The sequence below is a fragment of the Xenopus laevis genome, chromosome 5S (genome assembly GCF_017654675.1).
Source record: "Xenopus laevis strain J_2021 chromosome 5S, Xenopus_laevis_v10.1, whole genome shotgun sequence".
In the NCBI taxonomy this organism is placed as follows: Eukaryota; Metazoa; Chordata; class Amphibia; order Anura; family Pipidae; genus Xenopus; species Xenopus laevis.
Window position 1 is genome coordinate 33466710 of NC_054380.1, and position 11940 is coordinate 33478649.

Sequence of the window (11940 nt, forward strand, 5' to 3'; positions counted from 1 at the left end):
CCAGAAACCTGTTATCCAGAAAGCTCAGAATTACGGAATGGTCATCTCCCATAGACTCCATTTTATCCCAATAATCCAAATTATTTTTGTTTCTCGTCCATTATGCAAACTAAGATATAATTACTCCTGGAAAAGATCTGTTATCCAGAAAGTCTCAGGCCCCAAGCATTCAGGATAACTGACCCCATACCTGTATTAAGAGCAAAACATTATGGGAACTGTAGCTCAGAGATGGGTTTTCAAAGAAACACTGCAATGACGTTTAGTCCCCCCGAGGCCAGAAACCCAACAGGTACAAAGAAGAAACTCTAAAGAGAATTGTCTCTCTTTTCATGGATCATTGAGAAGTTTTCTCTACCTAAAGTTTGACTGCTGACAACCTTAAAATTGCATTGAAATTTTATTATATTTGATTTTTGGTAGGGGTGATTCTCACTAGAAACCCCTATTGCATATGTGAGTTTGGGAGTGCCACTGTGGAGAGCTAGGGGGCACCAAAGAGTAATTTTTAAAGAAAGTTTAATCTTGTCTCTCCATAGACCTATATAAATTGAATATTGTAATGCTAATAAAGAGCATTGTTAATTGCTGGGAAGAAAAACTAAACATTCTGACCTTGACCCCAAAATTTTCATTGTTCTATTCGTCACAATGCCAGCAAAAATTAAGCTCCCAAAAATCTCTCTTACACATTTAGATATGGGATTAGGTGATAACCTAAATGTTTTAATTTTCCCTCTAATAATAAAACAGTAGACTTAAGGAATAGACTTAAGGAATAGAGATCCAAATTATGGAAAGATCTGTTATCAGGAAAGTCCCGGGTCCCGAACATTCTGGATAACTGATCCCATATCTTTACCAACAAAGAAAATACTAATACTAGTAATAAAAAAAACATTAACTTAATGTGACTGGTATCCAAAACCAGCTATGAGTTTATTACATTTAGGAGAAATTATTTATAAAATGTTCTCCTTCTAACTTCTATACTTTATTTTCCTTTCCATCTAGATACAGAGAGAAGGCATTTATTTGACCTGCTCAACAGCCTCCTGAATTTTTTTCGTTTCTGTGTTCTGTGTCGAACGTTTTACTGCAGTGCTTTTATGGGTGATTGAATATGCCTTAGAGGCTTGTATGAAAGGTTATCATAGAGGAGGATGTTACTCCCATCTCATTTAGGTTTAAAATTTCACCTTCACTGATATTTGTCCAACTATAAGTAACTGAACCACTGCTTGAAATGGCCCGAAATGTGGTTTTCAAACACGGAAAAATGCTGGTTTCAAACCTGGAAATCGGCTCTTACCTGGTAACCAGTAGGGTCCTGCCATTTGAAGCGAGTGTGCAGCACCCCTGTGTTTCCTATCCTTGTTCTCAGCAGTCTTAAAATACATGTTGTAATATTAGTTTGCAGACAGCCATCTCAGGTCATTGTGCCTAATCCCCTGCTTTCAGAAAGAGCCAGCAATTCACAATAGAACTGCTTTCATATAACCTATTGTTTCTCCAACTCACTGTATCTGGAGGAGTCGCAGTGAGACTTAGATTTTTACTATTGAGTGCTGTTCTTATATCTACCTGGTTGCTGTTATCTTGTGTCAGGGAGATGCTTTCTGGTTACTTTCCCATTGTTCTGTTGATGGCCTCATGGTGATATCACAGCATAGGGGTGATATCACAACACTAACAATCAGCCTGGAGACGTCTCCTTTTGCTTATTTGGCTTGACCTCACAGCTGTGTGTGTGCGCACATAGGCTGATTGAATTCAGATCAATGGAGCAGGGGGTAGGGAGCAGATCCGTTTCATATACAGGCTGAGAACAGCTGGAACCTTCAACCTGTGTGCCCATTACTTGAACAGTGACTGAAGTTTATCAGAGCACAGGGCACCTGAGAAACTAACAACATGTCTAGTCCCATGTAAGATTTCAAAATAAAATATGAAAAATATGTTTTCTCTTTTTAAAAACAGATTCCAGTGCAGCATTCTGCTGGAACAGTAGAATCACTTTTAGGGAGTTTTTAGCTGTTAAACTGATGATTTTATAATTCTTTCAGTTTATAGATATATGGTTGTAATTTTATCCATTTAAAACTGGACATATATATAAAATAGGCCTTAAATAGGCATTCAAGGGCTACCGTCCTAGGCACAGGCCCTCAGGTGACCATCAATTAATATGACCATGGGGAGTATAGTAGTAGTTCCTGAACATCAACTACAGCTACATTTTGGACATTCCTCACTATACTTGTGTTTTATTACACATTATGTAGCTCCTGCTTGAAAATATGAAGATATTTGTACATTTATCAAATGTATTGAGTGAATAGAAAGTAAACCTCAAGGGATTTATCAGAATAAAATCACGTGTTTAATAATGAGGCTTTTGGAGACCTCTCTGTTTCCACCCGTTGACTTATTTATGGTGTAAGGGTAAGAATTGAGGCTTGGGTGTACTTTTATGCCACTGGTTTCAATTTTATGAGCCTTTTGCATCTTTGTGTATTTAATAGGTCCATGTCCAACTTTAGCAACATAGATAGGAAATGGAATATATGAGGATCAAAGATTGTTTTGGCAGATATAATTCACAAAATAACCTCAGGGATCAGCAATCTGAGCTTGATAACGGCTTGTTAAGTCTTGAATTGAACTGATGTCATACAACACCGTTAATCAAGGGATAGTAAATGTGCCACTAAGACATACATATAACAGGCTAATCTATTTCCTGGAGCCTGAGAGCTTATGCTTTTATATGCGCCATATGATGCACTTCTTGTAGAGGATATAAAACAATCCTGAATATGATCTGCATCTAAATGAATAAAAGGCAATACAAATATCCAAGTTGAAAATAATTGCTGTTTTGTATATGTAGAAACACTTCATTGTCTAAAAATATACAAATCATTCAATTAAACAATAAAACAAGCTAAGGTGCACTTGGAAGGAGATTCTACTCACACTTGATAGTCTCTTTGCATTGTGGCATGCCGCACAGTAAATATAAACATCCCAATGTTATTTGGGATCATGTTGAGCACAGGTACACATTACCCGTCTCCACCTAATTCTTCTTAGTCTCTGGAGGCCACAGGAATCAGCATTATGTAAAGAAGACTTTTTAGCCAATCAGAACAGTGACACATATTCTGTTTGCAACACTGCTGGTGAGTGCACATCTCTGATCTACTGTATAACTGCAACCTGGCTGGTATTTTACTAGCTTGGTTGGTAAATATTGTCTTTGATGCTAGGAAGCCTAGGACTTTTTCAACAGAAGGTGGCAATCCTACTGATATCTATGGCTATCAAAGACAGATTAGCTGGGTTTTGCAGGCCCAGATTTGTGGGAAGACCAAATAGGCCCAGGCCTAGGGCTGCATTGGAGACTGCACCAGTTTTAAAATCTCCTGTCCTGGTGCAGCTCCAGTTTCATCATGTAGATTAAGTTCTTCTTTCATGCAAAAGTACATCTATGTGTGAGCTTGCACCTGCGTGTGTGCCTCTGGCAGGGGATTGGGGTGGAAGACTGGTTACGCGATTACCGGCCTAGGGACAGAGTTAAGTTAGAAGGTATGGACTGACACTCTGATGCTGTTGGGCAGAAACACAAGTATGTTAGAGTGTCAGGTTCATAACTATAGAGGAAGCAGACCTTACACCTGCTGAGGGACCCACTTTCAATATATGTAGTGAAATAAATGTCTTTTTTCCAAAGCCTAGGGGCTCTAAAATATTTTTTTGTTTGAGTAGACTAATAACTTCAATTTATGCCAGTGCTCCTTGACACTGTGTTCCTAGATTTAATACAATATAATTTACAAAGACCTGAGGAAGAAGGCCTCTGCTACCCCCCCCAAAAAAACTGGACCAATCATATACATCACTTATGTACAGTATATGGTCTTGGAACAACATTAGGGTATTTGAAAATGTTTCTAAAAGCCTGGAGAACAGTCTTTTGCTCCCCTACATACACCTAAATGCAGTGCTTGGAGCTCATTTAAGGTGAGATTTGGGGTACATATATGTATTTGATCAAAGTTTGGCCCTTTGGCAAAAATCATATATTTGGTTGACAATAAGAAAAGACATGCAGGTTAAACTTATACGTTGCCCTGCATGAATCCTAGTCATACGCACACAGGTTTATTTATGTGAAATAGTTTGGGGAAAAAAGAAGATTCTGCACCCTGATTTGTCATTCTTTTCTGGTGCCATTATGTGATCAAAATGATCCAGAAAAAACATTTGTTCCTGTTCATAAAGGCATCCATAGAAGTTCATTGGTATAAAACTACCTTTGTGATCATTTTATTTTGATAACTTCAGTGCTGCTGATAGCAAATAATGTAATTCAACTGGTTATAGTTGGTGGACACGTTCTGCAAAAAATACACATTGTTAAAAGGAAAAAATGCTTTGATGAATGAGCCAGTTCATTAAAAAAAACATTTAGCTTTTTTTTTGGGACCAAATATGGTTGGCCTATTGATGATCACCAGGTCAGAGCACATTGTATGGATGCAAGTACCTTTATGAATTGAATCAACACTCAGTTGAGTTTTCCTTTGAGTGCTCTGCAAATAGTGCTTGCTAATGGAATTGAGCCCTTAGCTCTTCAGTTATTTCCAGTGCAGTTTTTTCCAGTGGAAGTTTTTATTTATAGGCAGTACTTATCTGTTTTTCCATATAATAGTGAGGTTAAATACACTTGGTTCCAACATGGGACTGAAAAACATGATCTAGTAATGAAAAATGAATAATGTATCCTATGAACTCACATAGCATTTAATTTCAGATAACTAATAAACATAATTTTGCGTGTGTACAGTGAGTTCTCATAAAAATGTAAATCAGGCAATACGTTTAACTATATCCTGACCCAAAATACCTTCCAGATTTATGCCAGTTTTGCCTGATTTTATTACAGATATTTGTTCCTTTCTTGTCATAAAAACAACTGATGGAACATACATTTTGAACCTCATGAGATGGGCTCATGGACAGTCTTGTACGCTCTGACTGTCAATGAGGAAGCAGAGTATTGAGCGCAACACAAAAGCCTTTTGCTTTGCCAAACAGTGACCTCAGCTGGTCAGTAACAGAAGATGTTCTTATTATCAGTAGCTCTGAGCTTGACAGGCACTAGCTGAACAATGGCACGGCTGCTTCTGGCTTACTAACTGTCAACATGTTTCCTTATTCATCATTTCCTGCAACTCCATTATATTGAGGAGCATAAGATAAATACTAGTCCATTTCAGCCCGCAACCTTCTTCTTGCCAGCAGCGGAGTCTGTAGGTAGGTATTGCGTGCAATGTTACTATAACCCAAGGGTTTGCATAAACCAAATAGTCAGGTCATTAGGAAAGAACAAGTCTTTCCAGTTTGCTTCTTTGTACTATCCTGCACGCACATAAAAGTAACAATGATCTAAGACAGCCCAGAAGGGAGAGGTGAGAAAAAACATCCTAAATGCTGCTATTTATCTTCTTGTTTCATCTCTGCAAGGAAATGGGATGTATAACGTGTTCAGTGAGGCACAGGATAAATACTATAGGTGCAGATGATGGAGATTACACGCAAATCCTACAGCACACCAGATCATTTTTGGGTTTTGGAGTTTTTTTGTGTTTAATTAAAATGTATCTTACTATACTGTATAAAACTTCAATTGTTATTCTGAATTCAATTTAGCTCAGTGAAACGCCCTGTACAAGAAACAACCCAACAATGTTTAGCCAAGCAAATATCCATTTTCACTTACTGGTTATTAATCAAAATATGAAAAGTTCTCACTATTTTCTGAAAATCACTCCAACCAAATCCGTAAGGACTTCTCCTCCCCCCTATTTATCAATACATTTTCACTAAAATTTCTTGTTCAGGAAAACACTTGATAACACATCGGAGTTCAATAAATTTCAGAAAATTCAAGTTTTTTTTCTATGAAAAAATATTTTTTTCCCTTTAAAAGTCCGACCAGAGAAAATCAGACTTTAATAAATAATCCCGTAATTGTTCCTTAATAAAATATAATGTAAGAAATAATAAAACCCAGTTTAGGCCTAGCACTAGCTAGTAGTTCCACCTTTGCTGGGCTCTGGCTGGATTAGTGGGCACATTTACAAATGCGCACATTTTCAACAGTGAACGCTCCGCCACACTTCGCGCCACTTAGCCAGGCGCAAATTCGTTACCACTATGTTAATTCACTAAAATGCAAAGTTGCATGTCATCAGCCGAACGCTGGCGAAGTTTCGATAGCATTAATTCGTCACTGCGAGCATTTCTTAGTGATCTTTCGCTAGCGTTCAATTCTGCCTAGAAAAACGTTAGTACTCTTACGCTTAGGTCAATTTGAATAGGGCGGGTACATATAGGTCGTACAGACATTAACACAAAAATCTTTAAAGTGGACCTGTCACCCAGACACAAAAATCTGTATAATAAAAGTCCTTTTCAAATTAAACATGAAATCCAATTTCTATTTTTTATTAAAGCATTCATAGCTGTTGTAAGCTCATTTAAAAATCTCAGCTGTCAATCAAATATTGTGTGCCGCTCCTCTATGCCCGTGGCATAGAGGCGGGGCAGACAATTACTTTCACTTTCCATTCAGCATTTCTTAGATGTCACTGCTCTCCACATATTCCCCCCGTTCTCTTTACCATTTAATTGTGTAGTCAGTGCATGGGGATGGACATCAGGTCCCCCATTCTGGTGCACAAACAAGATTCTGAGATGATACAAGGCTTGTCTTAATAACAGTGTCCACAACATGGCTCCTGCCTGCTTGCTATAATTTTGAAATCCCAGACTGAAGTAAGCAAGATTCAAATAATTTATATAGTGTAATTTAATAAAATAGGGATTTTGAATAATTTTTTTGGGATATGGGTCCCCTTTAATAGTTAGAACTTCTGAAGGCAATCCCACTTTAAAATGTGAAAAAAACGCTGTTATTTACAACTTTTATAACTTTCCGACATGCAGGATACAATGTCACTGACATAAGATTGAGTATCTTATCAGTTCACCAAGTTTAAGCTGGCGAAGGAAACTCTAACGAAAGAGGTGACGTTCTGTAAAATTTGCACTTTAGTGAATTTGCGGAGTAACGGTTGCTCACCTGAGCGAAAAATTCACCTTGCGATAAGGCGTGAAACTACTCAACCAACAGTCTCTTTCACTAGTGAATTGTCCTCTACGCCTGTTAGTAAATTGGCGATGTTCTTGCGGGTGGGATTTCCGGCGAAATTTCGCTAGTGACGGCCACTTCTGCCCCTGGGTGCTCTAGTTACATACACCTTCTCTGCTTCTGTGCATATTAAGTGGGCACAATTTAGTAGCTGAGTCAGATAGAACACAATCGTGTATTAATGGCTATTTTTGTAGGAAAGAGTGAATGCAATGTTCCATATGTAGCTACAGGTGCCCTTTTATTACCTGTTTTGTACAGGGTGGCCGTAAGGACATGGCCTCCTAGCAAAGAGTGTTTTGGGTTTTGCAGCCGTCCTGAATAATAATTGATAATAGCCTTATTCATCCGTCAACCTGGCTAGGGTTAAAGAGCAGTTTACTGAAGGATTTGGAAAAGAAGCCTAACTGGGGACTTTCTCAGGAATAATAAGATAATTCCCTCTCTGGACTTGTTTTCTACCAGGCTATGCACAAGGAAAAAGCCACAACTTTGACTAAATTCCAGTTAAACAGGGGCTAAATATGAAAAAAAAGCCTCTGTTCAGCATTGAGGTTTAAAATGATTTTGCCTTTCTGCACACATATACACACATTTTACACTAACACCATTTACATCTATACATGCATACATTTTTTTTTCCATTCTGTATTTAATAAGGAAGCTCAGAAGTGAATGGATGGTTTATGGTTTGAAATCGGTTCGGACACGGTGGCGAAATGTTCACCATGATGAGCTTATTGGTTTAAAAAACAGTTTAAAACTAGGGATGCACCAAATCCACTATTTTGGATTCGGCCAAATACCGAACCAAATCCGAATCCTAATTTGCATATGCAAATTAGGGATGGGAAGGGGAAAACATTTTTAACTTCTTGAATCCGAATCCTACTGAAAAAGGCCGGATCCCGAACCGAATCCTGGATTCGGTGCATCCCTAGTTTAAACCAGTTTGTCAGTTTCAACCGGTTTGACATTTCAGAAAAACAAACCCATAGATCTATGCAACACATCTGAACCACTCGGGTTGATTGACAAAGCTTAAAATAGTGTGTGTAATTTTTTTACCTTTATTCCTTTTTAGCTGAGTAATTAAACTTCCTTATTCACTTTTTTAGGATACCCAATTTATGATTCTGATCGACACACTTATTAAAAATCCATACATCTGCCTGTCCCTACTGCTGACTGTTTTTCTAATCTGCGGCTTCAGACAGTTAGCGATTCTTATGGATAATGTTGATATGGACGAGAAAGTAAAGGAGGAAAAGAACCGAGGAAAACAAAGGAAGACTAAGATTCCAGCTAGAGATAGGGATGAACTAAAATACTCTCGAGAAGACATTTCAAATTTGCCATTACCTCAAATTCCCATTGTATCTGATTCTGAAAAACCCTTGAACAAATACCGTTCCAAAGAAATGCAAATGAAACAATTGAAATCTAGTTATCTGAGATTCAGAAGTCCCCCTTGCTCCAAAAAACAATTTAAGATCTATTTAACTCCCTTGATAACTGAAAATAATATTTTTTATAATGCCTTTCTATATACCGAAATAAAGAAGGCGCAGAAGCAAGGATCAGAAATCTTGTTAGACAGGACAGATGACTTTAGAGGAAAATCCTGAAGAACGTAGTGAAATTCTCTCCCTGAATCAGTGGTACAGGCTGATACATTAGATAGCTTTAAGAAGGGGTTGGATGGCTTTTTAGCAAGTGACGGAATACAGGGTTATGGAAGATAGTTCATAGTACAAGTTGATCCAGGGACTAGTCCGATTGGAGAGGCTTCAGATGGGTTTTTTTTGCCTTCCTCTGGATCAACTGGCAGATAGGTAGGTTAAAAAAAGTAAAAAGGTTGAACTAGATGGACGTGTATCTTTTTTCAACCAAACTTACTATGTAAGGTACTATGTAAATAAATATTAAATAAATATGTTTTTATAAATATATATATCTATATTTTGTCCATTAGTCTTCTTTATTGTTTGGGTGCTTTGTGTTATGCAGTTCCCAGTATCTAATTTCATGGATCATCATTTTTACATACAAATCTGGGTTTATCAGTGGTTCTAGGCTTTATATCATAGTCAACACTTTATATATCACTACTAAAATATTACATATAGGTGTTAGAGCTAATGTTTAGTGATGGGCGCATAAATTCGCCTGGCACGAATTTTCTGCGAATTCCCACATTTCGCCACCGGTGAATAAATTTGCGAATCTCCAGAGAAAATAAAATTTGCCAGCGTCAATTCGAATTGCTCGATTTTATCGTGAAAAGGTTCGAATTGCTCGATTTTATAGTGAAAACATTCGAATTGCTCTATTTTTTTTCGTGAAGATGTTTGAAGTTCACGATTTTTCCGTGAACTTTTTATTATTATTATTCACGATTTTTTTACGGGAGAGATTCGCCTATCACTACTAATTTTATAAATAATAGGGATGCACCGAATCCAGGATTTGTTTCGGGATTCAGCCTTTTTCATCAGGATTTGAATTCTGCCAGGCCGAACCAAATCCAAACCTAATTTGCATATTCAAATTAGGGTCGGAAAATCTGGACTTTTTGTCACAAAACAAGGCTGTAAAAATGTTTTCCCCTTCCCAACCCTAATTTGCATATGCAAATTCGGATTTGGTTCGGTATTCAGGGGTTCAGCCGAATCCAAAACAGTGGATTAGGTGCATCCCTAATAAATATATTTTATTCACTTTTATTGGGGTCAAGAAAATAGGAAATGAGTACAGCATTCATCTTTGAATACAAAGTCCAATATAAATAAAAAATAGAATCTCAAGGTATTCTAGTGGAATAGAAAAACAAATGGAAACCACTTTATTAGTTTATGCTTCCTGTAACAGCTGGTAATACTAATTAAAAGAGAAAAAAATATCCAAGCCTTTACTTTAATTGATCATTGTGCGAACTCGCAAATGTGAAAACAACAAATTTGTGTATTTATAATTTATATTACCGGTAGGTTAATTTACTTAAATGAGAATTAAAGCATAACTGAAGAAGCTGACTAGAAATATTGTACATTATGGGGCCCATTAACTAAGGGTCGAAGTTAATTTTCGAATTCAAATACTTAGAATTTCTAAATAATTTTTGGGTACTTCGACCATCGAATAGGCCAAAATTCGATTGGAATTGAAAAAACTTCACAAATTTGACCATTCGAAAATCGAAGTACTGTGTTTTTTTTTTTAAAGTAAGTTTTAGTTCTTATTTTTAAACACACATCAATCATACATACAACAAATAAGTACACTCGCAAACTAAACTGCGAAGTACTGTCTTTTTAAAAAACTTCGACTTCGACCTTAAACCTGCTGAATTGCTGTTTAGCCTATGGGGGACCTCCTAGAACCTCTCTGAGTCTTTTGCTAAGTTTTTAGAAGTCAAAGTTCTTTTTTGTACGATCCTTCGAATCGTTCGAAAAAATACTTCGACTATCGAAGTATCAAATTCGACCCTTAGTAAATGTGCCCAGGTCCCGAATATGAAAATTTGCATGAATAAAGGGGGGCACGGATGACTAACGGCAGTGGGCCTAGGTGCGCCTGCTTTGTAAATCCGGCCCTATACACGTGAATACAAAGTTGGAGAGCAACATAATCAGTTATTAAGTTCCCAGGGGTGTAAAATATGAGATGTTATTGGAATTAGACAGTACAATGGCTTTTATGCAACAAAAACTTGCCTCCAATACAGGAATTAAAAAAGAAACACCTGCTTTAAGTCTGTGAATATACAGAGCCGCACACACAATTTATGCACTTGGGGAGTTTTACCCTATTTATTGCGTCACCAAAGGTATCAATATTTCGGGGGATACACCCAAACGTTGCCTCATGGCAGAAACACCCCTGCTACTACTGGGAGAGCTGCAAATTCCTTGGATCCAGAATGAGAAACATGTGAAGGTGAACAGATCATGGTGTTTGCACCCCTTTAAAAGAAAAAGGTAATCGCTAAATAGCTAAAAAAAAGAGCTACTTATCATCTGAATGGAAAATAAAGGGGTTCCGTGACATCATTTGCTTTGGATGACATCACAACAAAATACTATTAGATCTGGAAATGTTTCCATTTTTATGTAAGCCCAATTTATTATAAGAATAAAATCTAAAGTATGCCCCTTGCCCTTGAAACACAAAAGTAATAAGAGATTTGCTTTCCTAGTATTTATTGGGCAGTGGGACAAAATAACTGTATTCACACAGTGAATCTACAATATTAAATACACCTGCCTGACGCCTGTACAGTCGCAAGGGGCTCCCACACTACGCGAACAGCACTAACTTCTCACTCGTTTGCAGGCGCTAAGAAACAAACACTGCACAAGCCTTACAGGCGCCTACAACGCTAACGGGAGATGCTGCACATTGTCAGTTAGTGCCAATCAGTATTGCTGGGAGCGGTTATATGGGAAGTAGGGTTGCCACCTGGCTGGGATTTTACTGGCCTGCCTGGTAAAAATGATAGCTTAATACCAATGTTATTAATAGGGAAAAAATATAAATATATAGGAAGGCCAATATTTTTTGCCAGAAAAGTTGGCAACCCTAATGAAGAGGCAGAGACTGGCAACTGGCACTGGGTGCCCCATGTCTTACAGCAGCCTGCAACCCCCTCCCCCTCTCTGTAGCAGCTGCCGTCTGTCTTGCGTCTGTAGCGGAGCAGTGGGGAAAATTAGCGCTAC